Genomic DNA, 24,144 nt, shown 5'->3' on the forward strand with positions numbered 1-24,144 from the left:
TCCACATATGAAAAGTGGGAAAAATTAATTTTCTATTTTATGACATTAAATGAAATGATGTATTAAAATGGATAGCACTTAACAGATTCTGGGTTAAAAGTACCTTTGAGTGAGTGAGTGAGTGAATAAATGAATAGAGCAAGCAGAATAAGAGTTTCAATGTTAAAACATCGCTCAACAGTTTGAAACATAAATGTCCAGAGTCACACTCATAAATGAGTCTGACACTCAGAGCAGAACAATAGGTGAATTGTGGGAGAAATCCAACAGCAAAGGAAATGTGTCACCCAAATGTCATCTCAAACTTCGCACACTGAAAAAAGTATTTCGCTTAACCTAGAACCTATGTATGGCCTTCAGAAGGTTTACAGACCTCCTGAAATTGTAGACAACATTCTATGCAGATGTGCATTTTCTAACTAGTTCATAGATTCATCTGAGTTTCCAAATATTCCGTAATCCTCTCCCCTACCACTACACACACACACACACACACACACACACACACACACACAGGGACGAATTAATAACTACTGCCTTAGGCAAGTCCCTTGACAGAAAGGGATCTGCCAACTGAGAGAGAAAAATTTCACTTAATAAAACAAGGCTGAAAGATACAAGCATGCGGCTTAGAAAGTACAGACGGTGGAAGTTTTAATGATAAGCGCTCCAATCCAGAGAAAAGAGCTCTGAATCTAAGACTCAGCTTGGCTGCAAACTTGCTACAGGACCTTAGGCAAATCAGAGACTCAGGAAAACCAGGATTTGGGGAACCTTTGACATCCAATCTATTTCACCCTCCTCCTCCTCCTTGCATCTCATAGATGGAAAAACTAAGGTTCAGAGGAAGGTAATGCCTTCACCAAAGTCATAGCAAATAAAGTAGAGCAAGGATTTGAACCTCAGACCCAGTAAAATGATTTCCACTCAGTGTGTCATTATTATGAAGTACAAGGTAAGTGTTTAGACCCAATGGCCTCTAAGTTATCTTCCAACTGACAGACAATTACTACTCTCTTCTCTGGACCTGGAAATCTCATGAAAACATTAGTTTGGTTTTGGCAAAGATCATTCTAGCTGCTTCTCAGCCCCAGCCCAGTCCCACAAGAACAAGGCAGAGAGAAAATCTGAAAGAATGAGAGATGCTGCTATTAATCTTGTGTAGCACAGAGACTGGGAACTGCAGGCCTTGAACTAGATTTCACTGTGTTGGCTATTACTCACCTGTCCTCCCGCGTATTAATCCTGCATCTGCCTTCTCTTTATTAATGTTCCCAACTCTGCACAGTACACAGCCAGCTAGGAACTCATCCTTAGCTTCCTATAATTCATTGGATCAGAAAAGGGCAAGAGGAAACAGTGTGATGTCAGGGTCAAGTAATCTCGTACAGAAAGAACTGCAAGGGAATCCACAGCTTCTTAATAAACACAGAGAGCAGAGGCCAGCCAGAATCCTCTATTCCATGCTTCACGGAATGAACGAATAAGTCTGGCATCCACTTAAGTTTCAAGGGCATCTCACATCCCTGCGTTAACAATAGGATTGGTTTTGCCTGAAAGATAATGTCCCTTTAAATGGTGGGAAGAGAAAGGATACTTCACATACAGAGATTCCTCTCCTAAAACAGACGTACAACTATGGAGTCAGAAGAAAGAATTCTAGCCTAGGATCTGCCACAAAAAGCTTAGACAAATCATATTCCCTCCCTGACCCCAAAATCTCCATCTCTGAGATTTGGCTAGATGGGTCCTTAAAGTTCCCTCTGCCTTTGACATTCTGACCTCTCCTTACAGGTCACTGACTCAACCCTGGAAAAGTCAAACAACAGAAGAAGAACCTCTCTATATTGCTAGTGAAGTTTACCAGAGCCTCAAAACTGAGACCCAGATTATCAAGCAGAGAAACATGAAGGAAGATAGATTTTTATTTTTTCCTTTCTAACCAGAAACTGAATGTTGCTGGGGGTAGGGAACAAGCAATGCATAAATGCCCAATCACAGTGTATATATAATTCAAATCACTAACTGCCCTTCAGGTATGTACAAGAATCAAAAGCTAAAAAGAACAACTATTTTCACACACTGAACTCTCCTATGACTTTGGGAAAGTGGCAGCAGGAGGAAGAAAGAATTGACCAAGAAATAAAATCATAGATATTAGGACATTTGACTAGAAATAATGCCATAAGCACGTGGTCCAACTCTACTTGTTGTTAGATACTGAAATGGACCCCAAAGAGGGAAAATGACTTGTCCAAGGTGACACAGCCAGAGCTGGGAGTAGAATTAGATTCTCATGACTCCCGGTTCGTAGAACATAACCCATAACACATTACTTCACTCCTGCAAGCGATGAGATTCTATCCAGGTAACTAAGAAAATAATTTCAAATATTTTGAAATAACAATAACTCAATAACAATAACTCTACCTCAAATAACAATAACTGATTTATTGGATTTAAGGCAGACTAGGGCTGCTTCTACCAAATTATAATAAACAATTCACTGTAGCAATATAGACAAGTCCATGAGAATTAACTGTGCATTATTCATCCTTGCTAATGAATCACCCTGTGGAAAACAGGGATAATCAACAGTCTACCAAAGGCAGAAGCCTGTTCTTGCTCAAGTACAGATCTTCCCTGTTAAAGAACATCAGGTATCAGCTCTAAATAGTAAACAGGGGATACAGTTTCAGATTCCATGGAGTACAGCTTTAAATAGATTCGGTTTGGAAATGGGACATGGAACACACCACAGTCAGTGGATCAATGTTGAAAGCTGAGAAACACAATGATTACACTAATTAAGTGGGTACCTGTTGACACATCTACTGTCAAGTCTAATTATTTATTTAAACTGTTATTCTTTCTTCATTACTGCCACTGACACCAATTATTACCACAAGATTATTTTGAATTTCTTGTAGCATGCCCCCAGAATATTTACTTCTCTACCTTCCAAAGGCTATGTGAGAAGATTTTATCCTTTTTTCCCCACCAAATCTACTTCCAAAATAAAAAAATAGATGAATAGATGAATGGATAGATGGATGGATGGAGTGATAGAGAGATAGAGAGATAGATGAAATTCCTCTTTCTCAAGAGCAATTTTTCATAAGCTTTCCAGCCTTGCTTAAACTCTTCTTTGTAGCTTCAAGATGGGTTTCAGTGAGGAAGTGGGAGCAGAGTTAACCACTTTTCAAAATTTATTTTATTAATATTTAACAACTGGCATTTGGAGGAAAGTTAATATAATAACTGCAGTTTCTAAGTGAACAAATAGATCTCTGCCTAACAGAGCCACCAGAAATTATGGTATCACATGTCTACAGTACATTCTTCTCTGATGTGTTTATCCCTGAAAATACATGAAGTACATAGGAAAGGATTTTTTTGCAGAGGTGTTTTATGGACTAGAGAGGGACAAAAAGATGGGCAGGAGTCACTCCTGTATTTTTGGCTACCAACTTTTTTTTTAGTAAACCTCTCTTTTGTAGAAACGAGCATAAAGCCTAAACAACACAAGTGGCTTCTAGGTCTGATCTGCTCACAGAAGAGTTTCACAGTCCCTATGTGCCCCCTCACCAGCCTTCTTTGCACATGACCTCTTCTTATTCCATGTGTATGATGAATATCAGCTTTGAAAACCGTATTAATGTAACACCAAAATTTCCACTCACTTCTAAATTGCTAACTCCTGCAAATATGGGTCAGTACCAACAAACCTCAATTCTTTCAAAGGTCTGTGTAATTAAAATTATGTTTAAACTACTATATATAAAATTGATAATTAATAAGGACCTACTGCATAGGAATTCCCTACTGCAGAGAACTCTACTCAGTACTCTGTAATGGCCTATATGGTAAAACAATCTAAAAAAGAGTGGATGTATGTATATATATAACTAATTCACTTTGCTATACACCTGAAACTAACACAACATTGTAAATCAACTGTACTCCAATAAAAATTTTTTTTCAAATTATGTTTGGGCTTCCCTGGTGGCACAGTGGTTGAGAGTCTGCCTGCCGATGCAGGGGACGCGGGTTCGTGCCCAGGTCCGGGAGGATCCCACGTGCCGCGGGGCAGCTGGGCCCGTGAGCCGCGGCCGCTGAGCCTGTGCGTCCGGAGCCTGTGCTCCGCAGCGGGAGAGGCCACACAGTGAGAGGCCCGCGTACCGCAAAAAAAAAAAAAAATTATGTTTAAGATCATGGAAAGAGGGACTTCCCTGGTGGTTCAGTGGCTACGACTCCAAACTCCCAACGCAGGGGGCTTAGGTTCGAGCCCTGGTCAGGGAACTAGATCCCACATGCATGCCGCAACTAAGAAGCCCGCATGCGGCAACTAAGAGATCCCACGTACTGCAACTAAGACCTGGCACAGCCTAAATAAATAAATAAATATTAAAAAAAAAAAAAAAAGATCATGGAAAGAACATACCTAAGGGATAATCAAAATATTCATCAGTACAAATGTTTACAGTACTTGAAATGCTGATATCAAATCTTCCACAAAGTTGCTATTCTATAGGGCCTGCAGTTAGGATCACCATAGTGACTACTTCACCTCTTTTTGGCTAAGACTTCTAGAAGATTAGAGAGAGCATAAAGGAGCTAGCTGGGAAGTACAGATATCAGATGGTTATCTGCAGAGGAAAACTCACATTTTCCAAATTTTAAAACTTTTTATGCTTCCTTAAACACATAAAATAAATTTTATGCTTTCTTATTTGTTTTTTTTAAACTTGTCTCCGTTTTCTTTTTTTTTTTAACATATTTATTGGAGTATAATTGCTTTACAATGGTGTGTTAGTTTCTGCTTTATAACAAAGTGAATCAGCTATACCTATACATATATCCCCATATCTCCTCCCTCTTGCATCTCCCTCCCACCCACCCTATCCCACCCCTCTAGGTGGTCACAAAGCACCGAGCTGATCTCCCTGTGCTATAAGGCTGCTTCCCACTAGCTATCTATTTTACCTTTGGTAGTGTATATGTGTCCATGCCACTCTCTCACTTTGTCCCAGCTTACCCTTCCCCATCCCTGTGTCCTTAAGTCCATTCTCTACATCTACATCTTTATTCCCGTCCTGCACTTAGGTTTTTCAGAACCTTTTGTTTTTTTTGATTCCATATGTGTGTGTTAGCATACAGTATTTGTTTTTCTCTTTCTGACTTACTTCACTCTGTATGACAGACTCTAGGTCCATCCACCTCACTACAAAGAACTCAATTTCGTTTCTTTTTATGGCTGAGTAATATTCCATTGTATATATGTGCCACCTCTTCTTTATCCATTCATCTGTCAATGGACATTTAGGTTGCTTCCATGTCCTGGCTATTGTAAATAGAGCTGCAATGAACAATGTGGTGCATGACTCTTTTTGAATTACGGTTTTCTCAGGGTACATGCCCAGTGATGGGATTGCTGGGTTGTACGGTAGTTCTATTTTTAGTTTTTTGAGGAACCTCCATACTGGTCTCCATAGTGGCTGTATCAATCTACATTCCCACCAACAGTGCAAGAGGGTCCCCTTTTCTTCATACCCTCTCCAGCATTTATTGTTTGTAGATTTTTTGATGATGGCCTTTCTGACTGGTGTGAGGTGATACCGCACTGTAGTTTTGATTTCTCTAATAATTAGTGATTTTGAGCATCCTTTCATGTGTTTGTTGGTAATCTGTATATCTTCTGTGGAGAAATGCCTTTTTAGGTCTTCTGCCTATTTTTGGATTGGGTTGTTTGTTTTTCTAATATTGAGCTGCATGAGCTGCTTGTAAATTTTGGAGATTAATCTTTTGTCAGTTGTTTCATTTGCAAATATTTTCTCCCATTTTGAGAGTTGTCTTTTTGCTTGTTTATGGTTTCCTTTGCTGTGCAAAAGCTTTTAAGTTTCATCAGGTCCCATTTGTTTATTTTTGTTTTTATTTCCATTTCTCTAGGAGGTGGGTCAAAAAGGATCTTGCTGTGATGTATGTAATAGAGTGTTCTGCCTATGTTTTCCTCTAAGGGTTTGATAGTTTCTGGCCTTACATTTAGGTCTTTAATCCATTTGGAGTTTATTTTTGTGTATGGTGTTAGGGAGTGTTCTAATTTCATTCTTTTACATGTAGCTGTCCAGTTTTCCCAGCACCACTTATTGAAGAGGCTGTCTTTTCTCCATTGTATATTCTTGTCTCTTTTATCAAAAATAAGGTGACCATATGTGCATGGGTTTATATTTGGGCTTTCTACCCTGTTCCATTGATCTATATTTGTTTTTGTGCCAGTACCATACTGTCTTGATTACTGTACCTTTGTAGTATAGTCTGAAGTCAGGGAGCCTGATTCCTCCAGATCCGTTTTTCTTTCTCAAGATTGCCTTGGCTATTCTGGGTCTTTGTTAAACTGGTCACTGTTTTCTTGACAAACTCAAGAAGAATGTATTCTTCTGCCAAAGTCCCAACTCCTTCACACTGGTTCCCCAGGAGAGTGCAATGAAGACACTATAGGCCCTGGGTTTCGAAAGACTCTAACTCATGTCCTGTATTCTTAAGATTTTTTTTGTTGTAGCCTTAGATTATGTCCTTTTGAGATGTGTTTTGGGCAGTTAAGAGGCAGTGACAGACCCAACGAGTAAAGTTTGGCCCCTTCAGAGCCAGGTAACACTGGTAGCATAGTGTAGTGAAAAATGCACTCAATCGACAGCCAGGAAACTGGAGAGAAAGCCCTCCTGCTATATACTCACTGGGGATACAAGAAGGCACTAGATAAGAACATCCTAGGTAGAGAACAAACATATGGATACCAAGGGGGAGCGGGGGGGCAGGGAGGGAAGACTATGATACTATTATACATAGTATCAATAGTGTACATATGTCAATCCCAATCCCAATTGGAAGATTGGGATTGACATATATACACTATTGACACTATATATAAAATAGATAACTAATGAGAACCTACTGTATAGCACAGGGAACTCTACCCAATGCTCTGCGGTGACCTAAATGGGAAGGAAATCCAAAAAAGAGAGGATATATGTATATGTATAGCTGATTCACCTTGCTGCACAGCTGAAACTAACACAAAATTGTAAAGCAACTATACTCCAATAATTAATTTAAAAAAAAAAAAAAAGGCCATCCTAGGACATGGCATACTGTGGACACTTAAATACTTCCAAGGTGCCCAGACTTTTGTGCTTTTGATTTGAACCTTAAAAAGCTAGGAATTGAAAGAGAAATCAAATCAAGAAGACATAAAACGGGCAAAGTTCACTGTCTTGGCCATTTTTCAGGTTTTGATCCTCATGAAATACCTTACTATTTCTTCTGTTGGGAGTGAAATCTACCTTAAACTTTACTGGCTAAGATGCCTACCAGCATTTCATAAACTTGATGATGCCAAGCTTCTCTTACCTTGGACAGCTAGCTCTTGGAATGATCAGTGGACACAAGGTTCAGCAAACTGCAATGCTAGTGTCTGTAAATGAAACAGGTAAAGGTTACTCTTAGGTTCCAAGCTCTTATTTATTCATTAACAATCATAAACTCTTCTATCTATACCACAGTTTCTTGTTTGCAAAACACTTCCACATTCATTATCTCATTTCACCCCATGACAACCTGGTGAAGAAGCAGGAAGAGATTATTCTACCCACTTCTTAGGTGAGGAAACAGAAGCTCACAGAGTGAAAAGGAGGATGAGAAGGGAACTAACATCTCTCGATTAACTTCACAAATGTCATGGGAAATGGGTATTACTGTCTTGATTTTACAGATGTGAAAACTGAAGTTCAGAAAAAGTAGGTAAATTGTCCAAGACTACATAGTACAGTACATGGCAGAGTGAGAGTCTGAACCCTCTGAGCTCTGCCTGTTCGTCCAGTGGTCTTTCCTTTATACCTAGGATATTAGGTGGGAAAACACAAGGACAGACAACTCACTGACTAGATCCACTAGACTTAGTGGAAGAGGGAATAATGAAATAAAACCAGCTATTTGATTGATGTGAAGAAGTAGCAAAAACACATGGGATTTAGAGCCAGTCAGACCTGTCTTCCTCTTACCAATGGTCTTAGGCAAGTTACTTAAGCCCCAAATGTCAATTTCCTTACACGTAAATGTGGCACATAATACCTACTTCATAGCCAAAGATGAGTTAAACTTTTTGTGGAAAACTCTCCTACATTATTTCATATTTATAGGCATGGACAGCGGTGGTATAAAAAACGGTAACATTTCTTCCTATGAGCCCACACTTGTATGATCAAAGAATGATGCTCTAAGCACACAAGGCTAGAGGATATCTCTGGGTTGGGTATTTGCTTGATTTGTGACCCTAGTTTTAAAATACCACAATATTTATCTAGATCAATCTTAACATGGTCTCACCTAACAGCAGCACAAAGAACTTTTGTTCCAAATGACAAAACCTCAAAAGTTAAGAATCACGTGTCCCCTCAACCCCAAAAAGCAAAAAAAACTGCTTTAGGTGAATGGCCTGAAGGTTTATCACAGATCATTCTAAAGTTTGTGCCTGTATCGTGCTTTAGGTTCAGAGAGATGGAGCTTCCAACAGGAGTGCAAGAACAAGGGGATTTGTTTTAACATAAGGATAGATTTACTGAGAAGTAAAGACCTCTGAGAAGTTTTATGAATATATCCCATTTTCATACAGGGCTCAAATCAGATGATATGAATAGAGCATGGTTGATAGGATACTCTGCAAGAAACTCTTATCATATGCCACCAATATCAAAACATTAATCATCTTTAGCATTATGCTTTATAGTTTGAAAAATATTTCATGACCATGTTTTCTCAAATCATCCTCGACATAACCCCAATGAAACCTTACTACCCCAATTCCACCAATCAGGAAACCAAACTTCAAAAATCACGTGGTTAACATGGAACAGATAAAAGTTTAACCTTGTATCTTGATCCCCAAACAAGTAAGGACTCTTCTACTACACGATGTAGGCTTCCATTTGGGGGCGCTCTATTTGGAGGGAAAGGTAAAATGAGTATATACCCAATAAAAGTCCATTGTCAAGGCACCAAAGCACATTTAGTATTGAGTCCTGCTTCACTGGCAAGTGAAAGGAGAGAGACTTCACATCTGTGGTCTAACCAGAAGGTGACACATTACTAAGCTGAGGCAAAAGACGGTTCGATGCAGGGTTACCATGAACACTTTCTCAGCTCTCCCCAGTGAAGTTTCAGAGATGCGACATCCTTGAGCAAGCTATTGAAACACAAGCCACAGAAACAACAGAAGGCTGTACCACTGAATTTTCGTAAAGGGGTCTCCATCACTAAGTTTCATCTCACACCGCAGAAAAGCTGAAACCTTCTATCTAACAAGTTCACCGTTCTCTTCTCACACGGTTTGAGTGGCACGTGTCCTCAGTAACTCGAGTATTTCCCAATGCAGTGGAGTTCTCCACTAGACCCATAAAGACATCTGGGACAAATAACAAATCCCACTCTAGCGTCTTGGTAATAAAGTCAGTTATCTTTGGCTGCCTCTGTAGATTTTATGACTGCTGGCCCAGAACCTGGCAGGTCTGCATCCTCTATCAAATCACCCATCCTCTCCCAAGAAAACTGTTCTCATCTCCAGAAGCAATTTCAACCAAAAATAAAGAAATCAGGATGATCAACCTCTAACTTACAAAATTTCAACTTATTAATTCGAATCAGTGCAAAAGCAAGACTCACCAAACCTAGCTGGGACTAGTATAAAATAATTCATCATTTCTACTGTATTTGGGGGAAAATAGGAGAGAACAATGGAGCCAAATGAAGAGAGAGAGAGAGAGAGAGAGAGAGAGAGAGGGAGGGTGGGAGGGAGGGAGGGAGGGAGGGAGGGAAGGAGGGAAGGAGGGAGGGAGGGAGGGAGGGAAGAAAAATGATGGGGAATAAGGAAAAAAGAAGAGAGGAATGGGAGGACATGAGAAATGAAGAGAGCAGAGAGACCTATTTCGACAGGTTTTTCACAAACCACGGTAACCTCTGGATTGACCACTGCACCCCAGAACATTTTTTAGGCAACATAACTCTAGATGATGATCCTGACATTAGGAACAAAAATTCCAACCAAATGGCATGAGAATCATTAAGGTCAATGTATAGATGCCCCTTAATACTTGATACTTTACAAGTGCTATAGTACAAATGAGCAGTTGACAGAGCTTTGTAAAAACTTCCTCTAAGCCAATAAACAAGTAAGTCTTCAGTCTTGTGGTCCCAGATTTTCTTTCTGAACAAGGGGGGTTATCTTAAAAAGAACACTGGAATGGGGATTGAGGACCTGGGTTCTGGTTTTAGCACTACAATTCCCAAGTCTTTTAAATCAGAAGTTGTATTAAATATACATTTTTCTACTTCTCTTTCCATGAGTCTTGACCATGGTTGTCCCTAAACCACTGTGAAAAGGCCAAGAATTATTTTGTCTAGACTTTGTGCATTTTGTTAAGTTTTATGGATTGGTAAAGGTGGTGGTGAGAGGATTACTTATAACTTAAACAATGTCATAATCTTAAACATGATTATTAGGAAGTCTGACCCCAAAAGCAACTGAAATGTGAGATTAGGCCAAAGGCTTTAGATGACAGACATGGAATGTCCTTCATTCCCATCATCAAATCCCGTATGAAGAACATTTTTAAATGCACGCTCACCTGATACCCTAAGACACTTATCAAGAATACAACGTACTCCATGGCTTATGAACAATTTGGTTGTCTCATTAAAGTAATGTTTGCCAGTACTTAATTGCTTCCCTCCCTGATTTTAATTTCCTCACCTGTCAGCATCTATCAAAGGCACTGAGATCTTCTGACATCCTGGCTGATTGTGTTGAAATTAATCATATTTTTAAAAAGTAAATTGCATGGCCTAAAGGTAATGCTCATCTTCTTCATGTGATATTTATAAGGGTTCTATCAATGGAACTTATAATCTAGAAATTAAATCAGAGGCTTTAGGAATGCTAAGCAGAAATATAAGTAGCTCACAAATTTCCAGCACTGGACTTCAGAAGATCGGTACTTTAAAAAATGCAATCTACAAGTGTTTACTGAACATATAGCACTTGCCAGCAGTCACTATTGGGTAAACAGAAGAAAGTAACACAAAGCTACCTCAGAAAGTTTAAGAAACAAGTGAAAATTATTTAATTAAGCTGAATTGACCTTGACAAAGTAGCCAACAATCTGGTCACTCAAAAGATACATTTTGTATTTTCAACTGTGATGAGTTATATATATTGTGTTTTCACATGGGTTAATGATTTTATTCTTCACCTCAAGCCAATGAGGTGAAATTGGTATTACTGTTAGTATTACAATATTGCTACAATAGTAGCAATATTCCTATTTGACAAGTGGCAAACGTGAGGCACAGAGTAGAGAAGGGACTCTTCCTTAGATACCTGGTTATGGGCAGAGCTGGTCTGCGATCTAAATAAAATCAGACAATACAGTATGATCACTTTGACATAGAGAAAAAATTATTTGTAAATCCTCCATACATAATTATTCAGTGCTAATTCTTGTGCTAATATCTATCTGTAACAATGCTTAAGATACTCACTAAGGAAACCCACAGGCACTAACCTGTTCTATAAGAACAGGTGAGATGAGATGATGGATGGGAAAAGACTTTGTAATGTGTCCTACCATCATGAGATTATTTTTATGTATTTATGTTATTATTCCTACTTTGGAATACAGAAATACGCATTCATGCAGTAATTAGGTCCCAAACACTAGTTCTAAGGCCCCTAAACTAACCAGAAAAAAGGCAAATGTTGCATGTATGCAATTCTGGGCAGCAGGGGTGGGGAAGTCAATGATAACACATAGAACTCAGAAGTTGGCTTTATAACCAAACATAACTAACCCCTAGTATATGGGTCTTATCTTTCCAGTGGACTCTAAGCCCCTACTCAGCCTTTAAGCGTATCTCCTGCTATGAAGCTTTTCCTGACCCAAAGGGGTTTGGTGAAGCAGTCTCTCCAAAGATGACCATAATGCCTAGTTTCATATCTAGATCACTAAAATTACCACACTGTATTATAACTTTTCCTTGATTCTATGTATTGAAGGAGAAATCTTGTCCAATTCAATTTCTTGAAACCAAACCTCAAATCCAGAATCTGGTCCTTAGCAGGTACTCAAGAAAATGTTTACTGAATGACTGCATGAACAAATGATAAAAGTGTTCTATGTAATTCCTATAGCATTTAGATCAATACATGTCATATAACAAGTACTTAGTAAATGTCGGTTGAATTGAAATTAACTGAACAGTTAATTTAAAAAGCATATTGTTCAACTAAATGATTCTAAAAGCTACTAAGTAAGTGATTCAATGAAAAGTTAAGTAACCTGCAGTGGCCCAGCCATCATTAACCCAGTAGATGGGTGAAGAAATGTTCTTCACAAGAAGAATAATAAAGGCTGAACATATGAACAGAAATGTAGGCAGGAGTTGAGAAAATTCATGCAGAGGAAAACAATACTTGTCAAGAAAACCATGTTAAATGATATAAAATTTAAAAATAGAGAGGGAAAATAATCTAGAGATAATGAAAATTTCTTTTAAAATTATAGGTATAAATAAAATCCAAACAAGGAACAATGGAAAGAGGAAGGAGAGATTCTTGAAATAATGAATACTAAAAACCAGGTCATATGTGGGGGAAAAAAAAATCAAAGACAGAACGGTATGTGTGTGTGTGTGTGTGTGTGTGTGTGTGTGTGTACACACACACACACACATATATATAAATATATAAAACTATATATATATATAAAACTGAATCACTGGCTATACACCTGAAACTAATACGATATTGTAAATCAACTCTACTTCAATAAAAAAGTTAAAGATTTTTTTAAAAATTGATCAAGTCAAAAGTAGTATCTATTACATGCTATGTTTCTACAACTGAGCTAAGCCCTTCACATATTTTAATCCTTAAAAATATGCTTATAAGTCATTATATTTCCCTCTTGCATCTGAGTAAAGGAATGCTTAGAAAGAGTAAGTCATCTGATCAAGTTCACACACCTAGTAAGTTATGGTACTAAAATTCATATCCCAGCTTTTAGGCCCCCAAACTCATACTGTTCTCAGTATAATAACAAAGAAAAGAAGTCAGTTTGAAAGGGGCATTTAGAGTTGGATGGCAAGATGGAACTCTAGAAAGTGGTATGAAATAGGGAAGGCGTAAAGAATATGAGCATCCTGGGACATAAGTAGCAAGAAGAAGACTGAAGGAGGAATGAAGATGGTTGGGGAATCAAAGCTATCTTGAGGTATCTGAGGATGTGTCCTGTATAAGTCATATTATACTCCTGAATAATCTACAATGCTGGAACTATTAGGGTTGAAATGATAGAAAATCCAGTTTCAGAGCAATGCAAAGGAGAACATGAAACATGAAACTGTCCAGCATCAGAACCAATTGCCCCCAAAGAATTACAAGTGTTCAAGTAGAGGCTAAGTGGCCATCTGCCAGGAAAGGAATGCATGACATTTGGTGGGAGGGACTCGACATGAGAAGGCGGGCCAGTGCAGCTCTGTGTTTCAGAGATTTAGCTGGCCAATACTGAGACATAAACAACAGCTCAGGGCTTCCCTGGTGGTGCAGTGGTTGAGAGTCCACCTGCCGATGCAGGGGACACGGGTTCGTGCCCCGGTCCGGGAAGTTCCCACATGCTGCGGAGTGGCTAGGCCCGTGAGCCATGGCCACTGAGCCTGTGCTCCACAACGGGAGAGGCCACAACAGTGAGAGGCCCGCGTACCGCAAAAAAAAATAAAAAATAAAAAAATCTGAAGAATGTCCTTTGAAGAAGAGATAAAAATAACATCCACTCAACACACCCATGGAGCTCCTAGGATACACCAAGCATAGGACAGACCCAAGCTCCAGAAGTCCTGACAAGACAGCGGAAAACACTGTGAAGAGTTAGAACTATTGCTAGGCAATTTCTGAGCCTAATAAATGGCTGGGAAAAACCATAGCTACAAGTCTAAAAAAGAAAGAAAAAAGACTTAATGGTTTGCAAGTAACTAAGGACCGGAAACATCAGTTTTGTGGAAAGAAAAGGAAGTTACCAAAGGCCTAGGTTTAGGGAAGAGTTGATTCACAGGGGTGACCAAAGGCCAAATCTGATCACATTTTGGGGTAATGAAAACAGACATGGGGGAAGAATCACAAAGTTAGAAAACAAAGTTTAGCTCACAAAGTTCACAGGTAAGGGAAAGCAATCATTGTTGGATGAGAAATAGGAAAAAATGACATCTTGCAAAAGAACATCCAACTTATTTGAAAATGAGAGAACAATACATTTGAGGGTCTGCAAACCTACTTTTACGGCTTACCAGACATACTCATTTTCATACACTGCAACTGCTTTCAACCCCCAACCTCCCTCAAAACTACTCTAAAACAGGAGGAAGGTATTAAAGAGAAAATGCAATGCCTAGGTCTGGTTCTACTGCCTCTCTCAGCATCCTTCATTACAATTTCAAAATCTGACCAATTTTTATTGAAGAAGACATCACATGAAACATTAACATAAGCAAAAGCAAAATTAAGAGTAATTTTTATTGGACAACCTCCCTCCTTCAGGGAAGTGGAGAAGGAAAGAGAGAGAGAGGGAAAGAGGGGGAGAGAGAGGGAGAGAGAGAGAGGGAGAGAGGGAGAGAGGAAGAGAGGGAGAGAGGGGGAGAGAGAAAACAAGCTTTAATAGAGAATTGAAGGTCGAGGGTGGCTGGCCGGTGAGATGACTTGTCGTGATATGAAAGATAATGGTTGTGTGTACAATTTCCTTTCCTGTGACTTTTAACTAATCTAGGTGAAGAAGGAAGTCGTTGCTTCAGCCCAAACTCACTGATTCTTTTCTCCCCACAAAGCTGGAATTCTAAACCAGAAAATGAATAAGCAGTCAACTGCTCCCTCACCTTCTCTCCACTCAGCAAAGACAAAGCATGCTGTTTAAAGAGGCAGCAGTGGTAACTACTGAAATATTGAAAAGCAGAAGAGAGAGCAGTGGTGAAGTGGTGAGTACAGAGAAGGGAAAATATGCAAAGGGTTTAATATGCAAAAAATATAGAAATCTTCCTAAATATGTTCAATAATTATATGCTTTGGCATCACCATATTCACAAAAGAACGTCACGAACATCTACCTTGAAATTTCTGAAACTGAAACAGGAAAATAAAAGAAAAAAAGAAAGAGGAATGCACTAACAACTGAGTTCTTGTCCCTGTTCTACCACTAACGGGTGGGGCTGTCTTGGGTTGGTCTTTTCCAGATCCCCTCTGTCATAAAATGCAAAGACTGGATTAGATCAGTGACTCTCAGTGTGTGATCCATAAACTCGTAGGTCCTCTAGACCTTTTCAGGAAAGTGTAAGTTCATAATACTAAGACGTTATGAATCTTTTTCACTGCGTGGAATTTACACCAATGGTGCAAAAGCAATAAGTGGGTAAAAATGGCTGGAGTTTTAACATGAATTAAGGAAGCGGCACCAGATGTACTGATAGTCATTGTACTTTTCACCACCAAGCACCCACAGTAAAGGGGGGGTTCAGGGGGACTGTTTCACTTAAGACTGTCCTTAACGCATTAAAAATCCTTAATTTTATTAAATCTCGGTCCTGAGGTTTTCACATCTTCTTCGTAAGACTGATACATCTTTTTAATATTCTGTGTGAGATAGTAGGAAGTATTCACAAAGCACTTCTGCTGAATCCCAAACTATAATGGTTGCCTCCAAGAAACACACATGTGTGATTGTTTATATTGAGAGATGAACTAACAGCTCTTTGCATGAAACACCGTTTTTATTTGAAAGAATGACGGACAAACTGTGGTCATTCTGACTTGGTCATATCATACATTTTCTCAAAAATAAACCAAAAGAACCTATCATTTCAAGAAAAACAACTAACAGGATTTATTGTCGTTGATAAAACTCAAATGTTAAAGTGAAAATTAGAATTTTTAAAACCTTGCATCTACTATTATGCACTTGACATCTTCCTAATACTTAAAATACTTTTTTGATGAAATCAGTGGTGATATTAATGAATGTAATTGTTTTTTTAAATGCTAAAGAATAAAACATGTCAACATTTGGAAGATATGCGTAACTCCGTGAACCAAATAACCAGTGAATGATGTTACACAATCAAAGGTGAAAATCAATTCAAAGTAAAAATTAGACCAGTGGATTTTAATATAATGGATTATAAAAAGAAAAAGATTTATTGATATGAGTTCAGACTTCACATTGCAACTAAACTTTAAGAAACTACCACTTGTCAAATTTTGGTGTATTATCAAAGAAGAAAATCCACAATTACCTCTTTTTTACTTCCTTTTCCAATCCTTTCTGTAAATCCTTTCTGGATTTTCTTCATAAATTTTAATCAAAATACATGTGGCAAAAAAATACAACGCAGAGGTAAGAATCCAGTTGCCACTTTTTTCACTAATTTCTTTATTTTGGAAAATGTACTTATTCTCATACAAATATTTTTATTAAAATATTGGTTTTATTTTTGTTTAATTTCTAAGATAATGAATAGCATTAGCTATCACTCACATAAACAAAAACTCATTTTTAAGAGTGTAAATAGGTCCTGAGACCAAACCACTGGACTAGATGGGATTTATGTCTGCTCCCTTCCCACCTCGTACTAATCTTCTTTGGTTCTAAACCTTTAGGGAAGATACAGAGTGGCCTCAGTTCTGTGTTCAGATCCTGCTACCTGTTTACCTTAACGCAGCTGCAATGTTAGTGAGCATTTAGGAACACTGAAACATCTGTATGGCTTCACCATGGAGTAGTCCTTTGGTTAGTCAACAGACATTCACTGGGTGCCTTCCGTGGGGCAGCCTCTGGTTAATACAGCACGCGGACCAGAATCCAGACTCCATTACTACTTAAGGGATGCTCTTGGTCAAGATACAAAACCTCTCTAAACTTGTTTCTTTAATGTAAAAAAGCATTAGGACCCACTCAAGATTACTGTGTCGCTCCAGTGAAATGATCCACTGAAAAGCTTAGTATACACAGCACCTGGCCTATAGTAAAAACTCAGTAAATCGTACCAACTGTTATTATAACTAGGATGTCCCTTACCAAAACAGACTGTTTGCCATGAACATGAAAGAAATAAAAACAGTTTAACATACATATTATCAGGGGCTTAAAACTCAAACCCAGTTACCAAAGCATTCAGCTCCATGGAAACATAGAAGCAAAATTATCCAGGAGCTCTTGTTTCTCACTTCAGGAACAAGAATCTGGGGAGTTCCCTGGTGGCCTAGTAGTTAGGATTCCAGGCTTTCACTGCCATGGCCCGGATTCAATCCTTGGTCGGGGAACTGCTATCCTGAAAGCCGCAACGAGGCCAGTAAATAAATAGATAGATAGATATAAATAAGTAAATAAATAAATAAAATGTCATTATGTTTTTTTAAAAAAAAAAAAAAGAACAAGAATCTGTCTGTGACCAGGAATGAAATCAGGGTTGTAATAATGACCCAGCCGCTGCATAATTGCCTAAACTTTCTGTGGTCAAACGAGCAAGCAGTTCATACTCAGCATCATTCTCAGCACTGTGGTGACAGGACAAAGGACAAGAGAGGAGTGAGGATTCAAACCAAGTTCCCGATTAGACAAAACTTTGACTTTTCCTTTGTTGGAGCAAAAAGTCATGTTCATTTTATCTCTTTACTCCACTTCATTTGAAACACAAAAGGAATGAGGTTGGGGAAAAATAAGGATGCTTGTCAATCATGGTCAGACCAAAAGTGAAAAAAGATGCCCTAATATTGCTAAGAATGGATTATAAGTAGGAGAGAGGAGGTCCTTGATACGTTTCTTTCTTTTTTTCTTTTTTTTTGTTTTTTTTTTTTGACCGCATGGCACGGCATGCAGGATCTCAGTTCCTGGACCAGGGATGGAACCCATGCCCCCTGCAGCGGAAGCGCATGGAGTCTTAACCACTGGACTACCAGGGAAGTCTTGATAAGTTTCTTTAAATAAAAAATATAATCTGGAGGAACAGACAAAGGCACACTTACCTCCAAATTTTTATAAATATTTAAAGGTACTAATCATCAAACTAGTTGTATCGATGAGGCCCAAATTTCACTTTTAAGGGAAAAAAAAGATGTCTTTTTTTCACTTTATTTCATTAGCTCTAAGTATAACCACTTCTAGTGTCAATATCTTACTAGCCTGATAAGACTTCAACTGCTGATTTAATAGAATGATGTAAGTTATGCTTCCAGAATAATGTATAGAAACGATCATGCCCCCTTAACAGCACTTGGATCTTCAATCAGGAAATTCAATTTTAGCTGCAAAACTATGTTTTGGCAAAAGTGCAATTGAACTCAGTGTACTTGTCACATTTCTAAATATACTCCAGTCACCATGACAACAAGGGAGACTGATGGATCGCTTAAAAGAGTACGGTATATTTAATTGTCAGCATTTTAAACTGACTCAGAAAAATGCTGTGTGATAGGTCTACTCACCATGGTTACTGCCGGCTGAGTCCATAATAATCAAAGGTTCACATACACACGTCGACAACGTGCGCACAAAGAACATAAAACTCAGAAGGCCCTGTATTTCCTACCAGGCCAATCGCCAAACTTAAGGCTTTAGAAAGACTTGTTCTCATTAAGGTGCCACCCAAGAACCTCTCTCCCAGATTTTCAGGACCTGCATCTGTACCCAAGGCCACTAGAGCAAATCCTAAATCAGATTCCAATGCCTGCGCCACCTCTTAGACTAAAGATAAAGACTAACTTAAGGTTAATTTCTCCTGGAACATATCTGGAATAGGGAGGAAAGAGACTCTTCTTTCCTTGCATGTGGATTTGTTTCCAAATGACAATCTTCTGGGACCCATTCATTCCCTAAATAACCGTTTCCCAAGTGCCTCTCCTATGTAAGGCAATCTTCCACAGGCTGGGGTTACAGTGCCAACAGACAAGGTCCCCACCTTTAGACAGCTGACATCCTAAAACAGGAGGAAGATAAAGGTATCAATAAATAATACTTCAAGAGAATGAGATAATCCAATTACCTAATCCATTAGAGTATACTATAAGCAGTGCCTGGTGTATAGTAAGCACTCAGCAAGTATGCAGAAAGGTCACAAGGGGAAGTCATAAAAGTATTGAGTTTCAGACTCTACTGCCATAGTCAAGGTTATGAACGGTGACTTCGACTGGGTCACTACTCTATCCCAGTGCTTTTCCACAGCGCACGCTCACCTGCTTAACCACCTCTTACAAAAGAGGTAGTAAGAACAATCAAAACCAGGAAATATTCCAGAGGCAGAACAAACACACACTGGCCAAGCAGAGCAAAGGGGGTAGGTGGTAGCAAGTGGCATTGGATGTAGGCCATGCAGCCCGGTAGGGAATGTGCCCCAGGGTTCAGCAGGTCTGGAAGGTGCTTGAGATGCTGCCTGTCTAGCAAGCTAAGAGGCTTGATGGTGATGCTGTTGCTTGGGGAACCACAGTTTGAGAACAAAGGTTCTAGGAGAGTCTGGAGGCAGGAACACCAGTCAGGCAGGAGGCAATGAGAACGTGTCTTAGGGCAATAATAGGTGGAACTGAGAAAAGGGAAAATATCCCAGAGATGCAGCAAAAAAAGATGATATCCAAAACTTGAGGCCGAACGATCCATGAGCGCAAACATAAAGGAAGATGGCAGAAGTGATTCCAAGCTTTCTTTAATGACTTTGTTCACTCAGTAGATAGTTTCCATCTTTCTAATACAAAGCCCTTTCACAACTAATGTTTCCTGTAGCCACAGTCTATCCCTATAGGGCAGCATCAAGGGAAATGATTGTGGTGACATAATAACAATAACAATAGCAAACACAATACCAGTCATTTATTGAGAGCTTATTCTGTGCCAGGCACCTTACTCCATGTGCTACCGCCAGTACTGACACTGTCCTATCCCTGTTTCACAGGAGATGGAACTGAAACTCAGCATGTAGACTCGCCCAGAATCACTCCTGCTTCGGCTGGACTCAAACACAGGAACGGACCCTATAATCCATGACCTTCACCTCAATCCTGCCTGCGAAGTTCAATCTATAGGAGAATTAGATGCCCATGTAGCGCATGCATCCTCAAAGTCAGAGTTCTCTTCTAATATGACTAAGCTTTAAGACTGCAAGTGGCAAAGCTTGATCCATGGACTCTATCTAGTAGCACAGGAGTGAAGCAACCAAGGTCAGCTGGCCTGTCTGCAGCAAGGCTGTGACTCATTTCACACCCTCACAAAACAAACATGGCTTGAGTGTTTCTGTGCTCACACTCACATTCCTATATACCTACTCCATGTGCTTTTCCATGGCCCCACGCTTACCCTCTCAAACTTGATTCTGCTTTGCGTTATACCTTTTTCTGCCCGGAGAGTAACAGGCTCTCTATGCATTGATGTATTTGGAGTAACGATGTGAGAAAGAGGCCCTCGTTGGTGAAGATGCATGGTGAACGGTAGTGGATATTGACAAGGCATCAGCAGGTAAGAAAGATGAGCTTAGACATTTGCCAGCCCAGGAAGTGGGTAAGAGATGAACCACAAGATCTTCCTTCTAGTCACCCACACTGCGCCTTCCCAGGATGATTCACAGGTATGGCTCCACGGACCTGACAAAGGGGACTGTCTTCAGGAAGATGAAAGCATGTTTTTATGCCTGCTCTCTCTCTTTTTTTATTTGTTCTTTCTTGAGTAGTAACTATTAATTGTGCTATGCGGGCAGTACAGAGATGAGTCTACCGGGAAACCAGCACAAATCCATCAAGTGCTTTTAGTTCGAGCTTTTTAGAAGCAATTGTTTACCACATTTTCCCTGCTCTTTTTCTCACGGCTAGAATTAAAGTGGATTTTACCACACGATCCCCGCAGTGCCCTCCTCCCCCACCTCCAAATGAAGACAGAAGATGGCTAGTGGTCTCTCACCAGCAAAATCACAAGACCTGTGTGAGAAAACGAATTCATTTAGTGTTTGTAAAGCCTAAGGATTGGTCCCTAAAATAAGTACCGCACCTTCATGAGAACCCTGTGATGTAGATACTGTCCCATTTGAACCAATGAAGAAATTTATGCTCAGAGATAATATGTTACTTGTCTAGAGTCTGACAACTAGAAAATAGCAGAGCTAGGAAGTAAACACAGGTCTTCTGACTCCAAAGCCAATACTTTTTCCACTCATTAGAGCTGCCATGTACACACTTCCAAGAGAATCCACTACCTTCCATTCTGTTCAGCAGAAGAATCAAAGCTTCAAACAGCCTTAGAAATAGGCTGTATATAACCAAAAAAAACCTCCTTTGAGAGGTCTTTATTAGGAATAGTGAGCTACAAAGCCATTGTAGATTCTGTAAGCCTTGCCTCTAACCGAGGCAATGTCCTGGACTGCATCTGGACATTAGGTAGAGTCTGCACCATTCATGTAAAATCAAAAATCATGGAGCTCCTGAATTTCCCAGCACAGGGCTCAGGCCAAATAACAACATAGCACAAAGCCTGCTCTCTCACCCAGCCCCAGGGCTTATACTGAAGAAGGAACACTCAAGGGAATGAACGTAATGGAAGAGTAAGGGCCTGTAAGTCATGTGTTCACAGAGGCTCTGGCTCAGCATGAAGCAGAATAAAATTTAAAAACCAGATGAAAAGTTAATATAGCCCAAGCTTAAACTCATTTTTCATTAGTATTCCTAGATCCTCCAAAGCATAGGTAGATAATGAAAAGGATTCAACAAGAGGAAAAATAAGAATAATCCAGTCTTCAGGCCCTTGGATTTAATATCTGAACAAGATGAGGATTAATTTGAGCAAGCAGCATCTTTTTCTGTCTCCCCTTACCCGGGGGGTGGTAAACTTAAGCATTTTGAAAAGATTCTTTATCATAAGCAAAGCTGACAGGGACACCTGATGAGAATGATAATTAAATCAAGAAGTAAATAAACACCTGGATCAATGTTCTTTACTTTTCATGACTGACTTAAGAAAAAAGGTTGCCTTATAAAGGGGGATATTTCTCTCTTCCAACCATAAATATAGGGTAGCTTCATAAGGTTTTCACTTCTTTAAAAGTTATTTTGCTTCTCAACAAATGCCAGTTAGCCACCTTCTATGTGTTAGTGTGTGGTTTGGCGGGAAAGGATGGTAGAAAGAGAAAGGACACCATCCCTATTTTCAAAGAGCTCAAAGTCTGGTACCTGAGGCCAAGCACAAAATGTTGTGATTTTTTTTTTTAAGTCAGCAAGTTATGTTCTCAATTATGAAAATACCAAATGTCAGATTCTTCTCCAGTCCAAGCAATCATGTAAAATGAACTAATTCTTCTGAATCAGACTTTTTTTAAATGAAAAGTATGACTGTTGAAGCCTTTCCTTTTAATGCCAACATTATTAGAACTCAGAGGAGAACACAAGGTCAATTCTCTGTGCTCCATACTTTTCCCAGGTTCTAACCACTGTCCAACAGAAATATAATGTGAGCCACGTATGCAACTTAAAATTTTCTAGCCACCACATTTTAAAAGAATATTAAAAAGAAATTTATTTTACAAATAGATACAAAATTTTATTCTTTCAGCATGTGGCAGAAGCCACATTTCAACTGCTCAACAGCCACACGTGGCTAGTGGCTACCATACTGGACAGCACACCTCCAACTTCTCAACCTTCACCTAACAGAGTGAAACATTTGTTGCAGAAAGGTAACAAGTTTTGCAATAGCTATTAAGATACTCCACTCCCATGGGCAGACCCAACTCACCCAATATTGCAAAGTACTTCTCTCAACCTTATACCTCGAGACCAAGAGATTGTAGGTCACTGTGAAAGCAAATGCAAGAGAGAGAAAATGCTCCATCTCATATGTGAGGATGAGGAAAACCAAAGAGGACCAAGGATTATGCCCAACAAGATAGCAACTTAGGGCTTCCCTAGTGGCGCAGTGGTTAAGAATCCACCTGCCAGTGCAGGGGATACGGGTTCGAGCCCTGGTCCGGGAAGATCCCATATGCCACAGAGCAACTAAGCCTGTGTGCCACAACTACTGAGCCTGTGCTCCAGAGCCCGAAAGCCACAACTACGGAGCCTGCGCACCACAACTACTGAAGCCCACGCACCCAGAGCCCGTGCTCTGCAACAAGAGAAGCCACCGCGATGAGAAGCCCGCGCACCGCAACGAAGAGTAGCCCCCACTCGCCACAACTAGAGAAAGCCCGTGCGCAGCAACGAACACCCAACGCAGCCATACATACATACATACATAAATTTATTTTTAAAAAAGTAGCAACTTAGCCACTCTACCCACTGGGATACTGATATCATCACATAGAGGACCTGAGATTCTACCCTCAAATCTTTTGTGTCTTGAATCAAGTTTGTTTTCCAACTCTAGTCATCAGTACTTCTCTTCCCAACCTGACTGTGTATCCTCTGAGAATAAGACAAGGTAGGTAAAAATTCAGTAAATATGCAATGCGTCAATGAAGCTACAGAAAAAAAGAAGTGAGAAACTCTTCACCTTTTCATATTTTCTGGTTTGGGTCCGTGAATATGGAAGATTCCGTTCCCTTGTAAAATGCTAAAGAGCTCTCCCTCTATCACTTTTTCCCCCAAGATAGGAAGGAGGATGATAATGGCTGGCATCCATGAAGCCACGCCAATCAAGGAGAAGGATCATCTCCAGAAGTCTGGCAGAGCCCATCTCTCTCTCTTTCCTGCCTTCCCTAGTGTTCTCCTTTCTGTTGGAGATTTGGTTTCTAAGGTGGGCCCCAATCCCTGTGTTGTTCACTGGGTAAGAATGCACAAAACCAGCACCGTCGTTCAACTCTCCTCACAGGCAAGGCCCAGGGTTAGGACTGGAGAAATGTTGAAGCCAGCCCCAAGACTAGCCTCACGTCGGAACCACATTTTCTAGCTGAGCTTTGGCAGACACTTGCTTTAGGAGTTTTGCACTTCTGTTAGTATGAAGCTGGTAGTTTGAAGACTAGTCAGCGATGGTCACCACTAATGTGTCAAGATGTCCTAGTGTTAACAGTCCCAGGCAAATAGTCTTTAGTTAA

The 24,144-nt window shown here is 39.7% G+C and overlaps 1 protein-coding gene across 2 annotated transcripts in view; it reads right to left on the reverse strand.

Annotated features, from left to right (window-relative positions):
• LPP (LIM domain containing preferred translocation partner in lipoma) overlaps positions 1-24,144 on the reverse strand; it is a 626,627-nt gene that overhangs the window by 507,597 nt on the left and 94,886 nt on the right. For both annotated transcript variants that reach the window (XM_060010952.1, XM_060010953.1), the window contains exon 2: positions 7,408-7,471. The gene's annotated coding sequence lies outside the window, so the exon portion shown is untranslated. The remainder of the gene's footprint in view (positions 1-7,407; positions 7,472-24,144) is intronic.

Source organism: Delphinus delphis, chromosome 4, assembly GCF_949987515.2.
Source record: "Delphinus delphis chromosome 4, mDelDel1.2, whole genome shotgun sequence".
Classification (NCBI taxonomy): domain Eukaryota; kingdom Metazoa; phylum Chordata; class Mammalia; order Artiodactyla; family Delphinidae; genus Delphinus; species Delphinus delphis.